This window comes from Gavialis gangeticus, unplaced genomic scaffold, assembly GCF_001723915.1.
Source record: "Gavialis gangeticus isolate Ggan-Ray unplaced genomic scaffold, GavGan_comp1, whole genome shotgun sequence".
NCBI classification, from domain to species: domain Eukaryota; kingdom Metazoa; phylum Chordata; order Crocodylia; family Gavialidae; genus Gavialis; species Gavialis gangeticus.
Genome location: NW_017728980.1, coordinates 401,093 through 410,681, shown reverse-complemented (window position 1 = coordinate 410,681; position 9,589 = coordinate 401,093). Strand labels below are relative to the sequence as shown.

General features: G+C 49.5%; 1 protein-coding gene across 1 annotated transcript in view; it reads left to right on the top strand.

The window, feature by feature from the left end:
• The first annotated feature begins 9,292 nt into the window (after positions 1–9,292).
• Positions 9,293–9,589, top strand: part of PUS3 (pseudouridylate synthase 3) — a 29,460-nt gene continuing 29,163 nt past the window's right edge. The window contains exon 1 of the mRNA XM_019508815.1: positions 9,293–9,362. The gene's annotated coding sequence lies outside the window, so the exon portion shown is untranslated. The remainder of the gene's footprint in view (positions 9,363–9,589) is intronic.

Below are 9,589 nucleotides of genomic sequence, written 5' to 3'. Positions count from 1 at the left end.
GACATGCCAGAGCCCTGCCCCTGCCCAGTCTGTTGCCCCTCACTGCCAAGCCACTGACCCCTGCCCTGCCAGTGCCCCTCACTCACCCAGCTGTAGTACTCTGGCCATGCTGGTGCCCCTCACTCCAGACCCCACCCCCTGCGCCTCCAATGACCCACAGTCCCCGCCTCCACACTGCCAAGCCGCAGGCCCTCCCCTGCTGGCAGTGGCTCCAATTCACGCAGGTGGCAGCAGAGTGTGTCCAGCCCCAGCTCGGGCTGGAGGGAAAAGGAGGGGATGTTTGTGGCACTTCTTGGTTTGGGATGAGGCTGCTGCACCAAACCAGGCAGCCTGGTCATGGCTCCCTCCCTCTCCCTCCCTCCTCCAGTGTCCCCTGGCCGCTCAGCCCCTGCGAGCACAAGCACCATCCCCTGTGCTGCCTGCCTGCCCACAGAGTTCCCTGCTGACCTCAAAGCCCCCCACCCACCCCTTCTCCCTACTGGAGAACAGGCAACCCCACCCCCATGCCCAGTCACAGCTGAACCCCCTGCTCTGACCAAATGTCTGGGTTTTTCCTTTGCTTTAGGGGTGGGAGCAGGGGGAGGGTGGTCAGAGGCAGCAGGGAGCACTGGGTGGGTCTGTCTGTGCCTCTACAGCTGCAGGCAGGTAAGTCTGTGCTTCCTGCTGCCTCTGATCGCCCTCCACCTGCTTCCACTAGTGAAGCAAAGGAAAATCCCGGACATTTGGTCAGATTTAAAAAAACCCACCCAGATGGTGATCAGAGGGCTTATAAAGAGGACATGTCCGGGAAAACCCAGACATATGGTAACGCTATTCAGTGGCACATATGCACTTGGCCAAAAGTGTTATGGGCACACACATACTAAGCCCTTTGTTATATTGGAATGTTAAAAATGAGCTATAATATGGCTTTGTACAGTCAGAAGACAGCATAGGTCCCTGCATATGGTAGCTACCTAAGTACATAGTTGCTGTATGCAGATGCAATCAAAGACATGCAGGTGATCACATAGCCTGCAGCCCAAGAGCCAGACCCAAGCAGCAGTTTCTTTTTCTCTATTAAGAGGTGCAAACAGAGAAAAATACTGCAGCAAATACAGTTAGGCTCCTTCCAAGTCAACAACTTAAGAGTGTAGCCTTCCCTCTCTATGGAGACACTGCTTCCAGGACACCAAGGAACATATGGCTTGTCTGCTTGCTAGCAGTGTTTTTCCTAGTCTGCTGGCCTCCTGCTGGTAATGGGCCCTGTTTTGCTGTTACTAAGAATCATGCATTGTTTTCACTTTTTCAAAATACCATGTTTTTGGTTTCTGAAAATAGGCAACATATATTTTTTAAACACTCCAGTATCTTGCATCAGTGGCTCCAGCCCAATAGTAATAATAATGCAAAGATCACGTTCTGATCAGTGATCATTACTTCAGGTCCTGTTTAATAAGGGATATGATACCACTGGTGATGAGACTTTCATGGGGAAAAAGCTGCAGTGTGAGGATAGGTTAAATTCCCTGAGGCTGCAGCAAAGAGACCCTTCTTGAGTGTGGTTACTTGGAGAAGTCCATGTTAAAAATAAAAATCCGCAAACTAAAGGAAGTATTGGATCCCTCGCACTTCCTTAAAGGGAGTGCATGGAAGTTATCTGTCTATCTAGGCACCTGTCTGTGGTATTCCATCCTCACTCCACTGTAAGAGATTATATAGCTCAGGAACTTCACCAAAGTCTGATCAAACTCACATTTCTCCAGTTTTGCATAACGATTATTCTGACAGAAATGTTCAAGTACAGGACAGAAATGTTGACAACATAGCTCCCATTCTTCAAGAAAGCAAGTATCCTCCAGGTACAATGCTACATGTAGACCTAATACATCCCTACAGCTACTTATTTTGAAATGTAGCAGGTGTGCTGAAAGGCAGAACATAAATTTAAAGTTAACAGGATACACGAAGTGGCCACGACAGTTTTCCATTCATCATGTTTGTGGGCACAAATCATATACTGGTAGTATACCCTCTAAATGTCCAAACAAGTATAAATCCAGGCCAGCCAGAGTCTGAAATAACTCCATAATATAAGGCAGTGGGAATTGACTCAGGATGATGAGCCTATTTGGAGCCCAATAGTCTACATAAAGCATCCACACAGAGCTATCCTCCTTCTAAGAAAAAGAAGTGGGGCATATCCACTATGAATATCCTAAGGAAGGCTATTTGCAAGCATGTGGAGGAGGAAAGACTAATTACAAGCAGCCAGTGTAATTTATGTGGATTTATGAAAAACATATCATGTCAAACAAACCTGATCTCCTCCTTTGACAAAGTAGCTACTTGGGTAAATGAAAGGAATGCTGTGGACATACTATATTCAGTAAAGCTTTTGAGAAGGTCCCACACAACCTTCTCAAATGGGTTAGATAAAACTATTTTAAGGTGGATAGATAACTGGCTCAATAGCTGCAAACAACAGGTAATTATTAACAATTTGGATGCTGGGATAGAAAGCTTCTTGAGCAAGTCTGCAGATGACACAAAACTGGGGAGGACTGCAAACATGTTGGAGGATGTGAGCACAATTCAGAAGGATCTTGACAGATTGGAAAGTTAACAGGATGAAATTCAATGTAGACAAATACAGGGAAGGGAGGAATAATTAAACCAGATATAAAATGGGGATCACCTTGTTGGATGGCAGCTCTGTGAAAAAGGACTTGTGAGTCTTGGTAGATCAGTCCCAATATGAGCAGTGTGATGCAGCCACATGAACAGCGAATGCAGTTTTGGGCTGCATCGATATAAGCTTTAGAGGTGTGAGACACAGGAGGTGATCATGCCTCTCTAATCAGCATGGGTTAGGCCTCATCTGAAGTAGTGTGTGCAATTCTGTGCTCCACATTTTAAAAAAGGACATAGAGAAGTTAGTGATGGGCCAGAAGCAGGCAACTAAAGTGACCAAGGCAAGTCATATGAAAAGAGGCTGAAGGAGCTAGGCATGTTTAGTTTGTGGAAAAGGCGCTTAAGAGGGGATATGATAGCAGTCTTCAAATGTTTGTCTTTATTAGGATGCACTGGCAGGGAAGGCTGTGTGTGAGGAGGAGTCTCTCCTGTTAGAGAAAGGAGGGCCCTTGGGCCAAGCAAGGGTAGGAAAGGGTACAGAAACTCTTAACCCAGCATTGAGGTTGGGGGGAGTCAAAGAAAAGGGACCAAGAACTGCGTACCTGGGCCCAACAGCTTGGACTGTGGGGCAATCACGGCTGAGGCAGATGCCACAGGGGGCTGAAATGCCAAATATTGAACTTATAGCTATGATCACGAGACGGGAGATACAGCAGATCAGTTACAGTGGGAGGCTGAAGTGGAGAGGTGCCAACATAAATAGGCAGCAGAAGCAGCTTCTTTGAAGCAACACTTTTAGCAGGGGGGAAAGGAAGGGTGAATAAAGGAGTTAGGTGCCTGATTGCAGCTGAGGCTGAAAAGAATAAGGAAATGGAGTGCCTTGCTAGGACAGATTCTGAAAAAGCCAAGAAGCAGGAGAAGCCATGGATGCTCCAGAAAGAGGTCACTGTCATGGCCTCCTGAATAGCCGCGGGGGAAGTAGCCAAGACAGCTGAGGCACCAAGCCATGCATATCTCATGAAAGAGCAGCAAATAAAAAGAGGACCTCCAGAAGGATCTGGGGATCTGGCAGAATAAGTGCTTCCAGCTGCGAGATCTCATGCAAACATGGGTGACTGGTGCTACCTTACTCAGGGGGGCATGTGCCCCCCCAGCGACCAGTCAGTGACTGGGGGGTCCCCCATGGCCAATCTCACCAACTGGGGGGGGAGGGGTACCCCTGTGGCCAATCTTACTCACCGGCCAGCACTCGCAGGAGGGGTACCAGAGCTCCTGCTGGCCCCCTCCGCCCATTACCTAAGCAGGGAGTGTGGCCTGTCAGGGGGTGTACCAGTGCTCTCAGGGGGCACACAGGCACCCCCATGCACCCCCTATGCATCGCCACTGCATGCAAACACTATGACAGAAGTATGGCGAGAACCAGACCACCATTAAAGAGCAACACATGGGATTTGCAGAGAACCTAGGCACAGTCAAAGAGTGGCATTGAATCCAGCAACAAGACCTTGTTGAACTTCAGGGTAAGCTGTTGCCACAGAAGCAGAAGCAAAATGCAAGTCTGAGGAGCATGAAACACTGAAAAGAAAGCTGTGGGAGGCTGAAGCTGAGAACTGACAGCTCACAGTGTGAATTAAAGCCAGGGGAGACCTCCTGGAAGCAGGACAGTCAAAGGAGGCAGAAAGAAATGAAAATGTGCAGGCAGCTAATAGAGATGAGGTGAGACAGCTGCAACAAAGACTTCAAGAAAAAGCAGACCTAGTCTCCTTGCTGGAAAAATAAGCCAGGAAACTAACAGCTGAACACCAAAAGACCCAGAACAATGAACTTTGTGTAGAGAACCAGAAAACAAGGGCAGTCCTGACTATAGCTGAGGAAGCATGTGAAGCAGGGCAGCTTACTGCAGTCAAAGCCAAGGAAGAGTCAGAACAGCAGCTTAGTACATTCTTTGCAAGAAGCAGTGGAGAGCTTGAGAGTTAAGAACACAGATAGGCTGAGAGAGCTCACGACTCTGCTGGAAGCACAACTAACAGAGCACGTAGAGATGACTGGCACTGAACGCCAAAACTATCTACTGGAAGTGGAGGCACTGAGGCAACTGTTAACTGAATCCCAGGCACAGCTAGAGCCTGTGAAAGCAGGAACTTTGCAAACCGAAGGGACCCAAGGACTGCCAGGACACAGGTCAGGAGCTGAGACAGCATGGGGCACAGACTGAATGGCAGGAGATGAGAGACGGGCCAAGGATTGGACACCTTGACCAAAAGTTGACAGAACTAGACAGGACAGCCAATAAAAAGACTGAAGGACTGAGTAGGGAGCTGGCATAGCTCACCAGCCAATACAAGACAAAGATGGTGGTGGTGAAAAGCTGAGTGTGGCAATTAGAAGCTGGGCTGGGAAGGGCTCAGGAAAGAGAGGCCTGGCAGAAAGAAGACCAAACCAAGATACCAGACAGAAGCAATATTTATCCTTGCCCAAACTGCACCCACATGGTGATCCACCCTGAACAGAAGAAGGAAAAAGGTACCTATACTGGGTGAGAAGGGGGATGAAGGCAAAGATGCTGAAGTGGGAGTTGTGGGGTATATGCATTAAAAGGCTATGAAGGAGGGGGATCCACACTAAAGATGCACCCACAGGGAAGTGCTGCTACGGATATCAGAGGGGGCAACAGTGATTGCAAGTTTAAAGGAGCAGGCTGGAGAAACAGCACCCATAGGGACAACGCCAGGACCCTGAATAAAAAGAAAAGCCAGCGTCAGTTGCTGTTGCAGATGACATGACAAGGCAAAGATGGGGCTATTCCAAGAGTAATCAGAATAGGAAGGAGTGGCAGAAATTCAAGGAAAGCCAGAGTGAGAGTTGCTCTGTTGGTGCCAGAAGAAAAAACCTGAGAGACTGAACTGGGAAGTCCACAAAGCAAGGGAAGCTCAGTCTGAAGTGAGAAGAGGGAACGTCTACCCTCTTCAGTGGTAAATGGGGCAGGATACTGGAGAAAAGACTGAGAGAAAGGGCAAGATATTTATAGGTAACCTGCCAGAGAATACAGACTGGTTGACTGTTGAGAGACTGTTCACGGATAAAGTCGGAGGGGTTACTTATGTAAAAATATTCAAAGAGGCTGGAGGAGGGCCCAATGGCTGTGCAAAGGTGGAATTCAGAAATGAGGACAAGGCTTGAGAAACACTAAGGACTCAAACTCAGTGGAAGCTTGCATGGAGGCCTTTAGATATGAAAGGAAGCTGGTGAAGGTAAAGAATTTGGGAGACCTCCCAGAATATAGAAGCACTAGCTCCTAAGTCCATGTGGGGTAGTAGGATATGGAAAAGGAAGAAGCCACAATTATAGTTACAGAAGGAAATCCTCCTGTAAGGAGAAATAGGACCACAGCCTGGGTTGGGAAAGAAACCACCTGCTACATGGCAGCTGCCAGGTCTGAGATCTGATGACCTGTGCTAACTCCCGTTGGTGCAGGAAGATGATGAGGGCTGCAAACATGGGTTTGTAACATGGGGTGTGTGTAACAGTGAGCCTTTTTTAAGGGAGAAAGAGCCCAGGGAGAGCCTCAGGTTGGGGGTAACTGTGATGGAGAAGTGGCAGGAGCTGGCCCAGGGAAACAGAGACTATGAGCGCTCACTGAAGAGGTAGTTGATCTACAGTAAAACAATGCTCACATGAGCAGTAGGAAGCCTATTGCAGTGCCAGCTACTTGGCTGGAGCCCTGCAGGGGAAACAAGGCATTACTGCAGTTACGCTACCACAGAGACTAGTTAGTGAGCCCACTTACTTGGCACCTGTGGCTAGTCGCCTGCTGGCAAAAGGGCAGGACCTGGGAGAAATATAAGCCAGGGCCAGAGCCAAGGTACTCTCTGGCCCTAGAGGCTGAAGAGCGAAGAGTTCTGTGGTGAGTTACTGTTTGCTAAGAAATGGACAATGCTGTGCCTGGGGACAGCAAGTGAAGGGCTGAGGGCTAGCAGTGGGCTGAGGCCCATGGCTGGATAGGAGTTTTGGCATGTATAGCCAGGAGACTAGAGGTTTGTTATAGTCTGAAGGCACTCTTACACATGCTCTGGGGGGTGGGAGGTTGGTGCTTTAATTCATGCAGCTCTGAGTGCTGCTCTAATTAAAGTACTACCATGTGTCCTGCATCAGCATCACTGTACTTAAAAATGGTAATGGGAGCACTTGAACTAAAGCTCATTCAATGAGTGCCCCTGCTGTACTTCTAAGCATGGGGATGCTGATACATGAGACATAGGAGGCTACAAAAGCACAGCAACTGCCATGCTCCAGACTCAGTTGAGTCTGTTCCAATGCGTGGGGATTCTAGTATGTTAGAACAGCCTCCTATATAGGTGGCCAGAGTGCTCAAGTTTTTGGTTTTAACAGGTGATCTGCATTTAGGATCACTGGGGGAAGGCTGAGGTCCCAATAGTGCCTGAGGGCATGGGAGTGTCCAAAGCCACCTAGGGCTTACCAGAATTAAAGGCCTGAACTGTTCTGAGGAGCATGTGACCACAGGACTTGGGAAAAGCCTGATTGCATAGGGAAAAATTAGGAATAGGAGGGATGGTAATAGGTTTAACATAAAGGCAGTGAAAAAGGATACTGAGCCAAGAACCCAGGAAGGAGTCTGTAGGTGCCATCCATAGGAACTCTGCTTGGACCCTGTGAAAATTAAGTATTAAAAGAAAATAGGTCCCACAGTTGCAGAGAACTTTCAGGATGAGTATCTATTTGTACTGGTAGGTGGCTACCTTGAATAAGGATATCTTATGACCCTGTGAGGCCTGGGATAAGAAATGCAAATAGGAAAAGACATGGAGGAAAAATACTTCTGAAGAAGCTGGAAGAGTCTGGGGATGACTGAAGAGTGCCTCCTGTGCTCGGGGCTCCCCATGGGAGCTCCCAACTGTCTCTTGTGGGACAATGGAGCTAGAATGAAGTACAGACTGATCTGCTGAGAGCCTTGTCTTCCCAAAGTGACGCGACACGGAGATGAAGCATGTGGGCTTTAGGTTCCAAGCTACACCCAGACATCTCTACATGCTCATCCTATGTCAGTTGATTTAGGGGAAGGGGCCAGTGGTGACCTAATGACTTTTTAAGGGCTAGTCTTCATAGTTTCATGCTATTCAGACCACTTTACTGTTAGGGCTGCCAGGCTCTGGAATGGGCTCCCAAGGGAGGTGGTGCTCTCCCCTACCTTGGGGGTCTTCAAGAGGAGGTTGGATAGCTATCTGGCTGGGGTATTATGATCCAAGCACTAGTTCCTGCCAGGACAGGGAGTCGGACCTGATGATCTGGTCAGGTCCCTTCCAACCCTAGAAACTATATGAAACTTGGTAGGTGACAAATCATAAGTTTCTCAGGCAAGTCAGTGTTTAAATAATTGTGCCCAGAGCAAGAATAAACTTTGCTTCAACTCAAAGCCCAGGCTTTTTAAAACTAGCAGGTTTGTTTGTTTGGTTTTTTTTGTTTTTTTTGAAGGCGGGAGCACAGCTGCATACCAGAAGCCTGTAAAGAGCTTGCTATTTGACACAACGTGGCTTCTGTCTGACCTGTTAAGAGGCCTAGTATCTTGTCAGTGGATCTGTAACTCCTACTAAGGCTAATCAGACAAGGCATAGGAAAGAAAGCAAACTAAGTCAATGGTTGGACACTTAAAATTACCCAAAAAGTGTTTAAAAACCATCCTAAAAATCAAGAACCTGTAAGCTCAGAAATGTCAAGACTGCCTGTACAACCTGAATTCAGCCCTCTTGTAACAAATCCAGTTGTTTACATTGGACACCCAGGGCGATCCGTGTGTGTAAGAATGAATGAGCACCGATTTGACAGCTGCAGAAAGATGCAAAAGCTGGTGCAAAACACTAGACCCTACTCTGTTAACCCCAGATCATTCTGAGGCAAAAGGGGGAGGGGGAAATTTTAAAAGCCAGTCTGAATGGGAAACTGGAACAGGAAATCCTCCACAAACTGGGCTAACTATGGCTTAAAATGGGGACTATGGATTCTTACCTCGTTACCTGGATTAATTTTTTGAGATCCCCCTTTGTTCCTACTGGTTTGCTGCTCATTTGCTCTAGTCTCCTAGCAGTAGCCTGCTCCCCACTCTTCCTGCTTCTCTGTCCTTCGGGCACTGCTTTCTGCACCTTGTTTCACAGCATTCAGGGGAGTGAACTTGGGTTGCTGAAAGCTTGTGCGACCACTCAGTGCATCTCATTTGGTCGGCAAAGGGCGTATCTACCCTGCCTTCTGACCCACTTCAGACTAACCTGCCTACCGCTCCCTCCCATGCTGTGCCCGCAAAGCAGACCACGCCTGGGTGCCCCTGGGCTAGGAAAAGGGCAGCTTTGCTGGGTCAGTTCATTCCAGCACCCCCTGCGCTGGGAAAGCAAGGCTTCATACAGGGCGCAGGAACCTCGGCCACAAATCCCGCCTGAGCAGCTCGCAGCCCCGCCAGCCTTGCTGCCCCTCTGCTGAAGGTTGTTCACGATCATCCCGGGAGAGCGGGGCTTGTCTCGCAGGACGCGGCCGTGCTGCCAGCGACGGAGCAGCCCGGCGACCCGCTTGCTGCGCAGGGCCGGAGGTACAGGCCGCCGCTCCCGGGGCGACTGCTGCAGAGTATGAGAGGCGGCCCGATGACGACGCGCAGGCGCCGGAATTGCGACTCCCAGTGACGCGCGACGTCACTTCCTGGCGGGTGGTGCTGTCCTGTCCCGTCCCGTCCAGTCCCGCCGGCTCAGGTAGGTTGGGGGGGCTGCAGCCGGCTGCGCGGCACGTGGGAGCTGCGGCTGCGGCTGCGGCTGTGGCGCCTCCGCTCGGCTGCCGATGAGCCCCGCGCCCGTGGTGCCGTGAGGCAGCCCCCACGCGGAGTTAGCGCCGCGAGACCCGCGGCCTCGATCCACAGGGCCAGAGATGACGGAGAGGAATCCCGGGCGTTAAAAACATCCCGACCCGTTGGGGTCTTTGC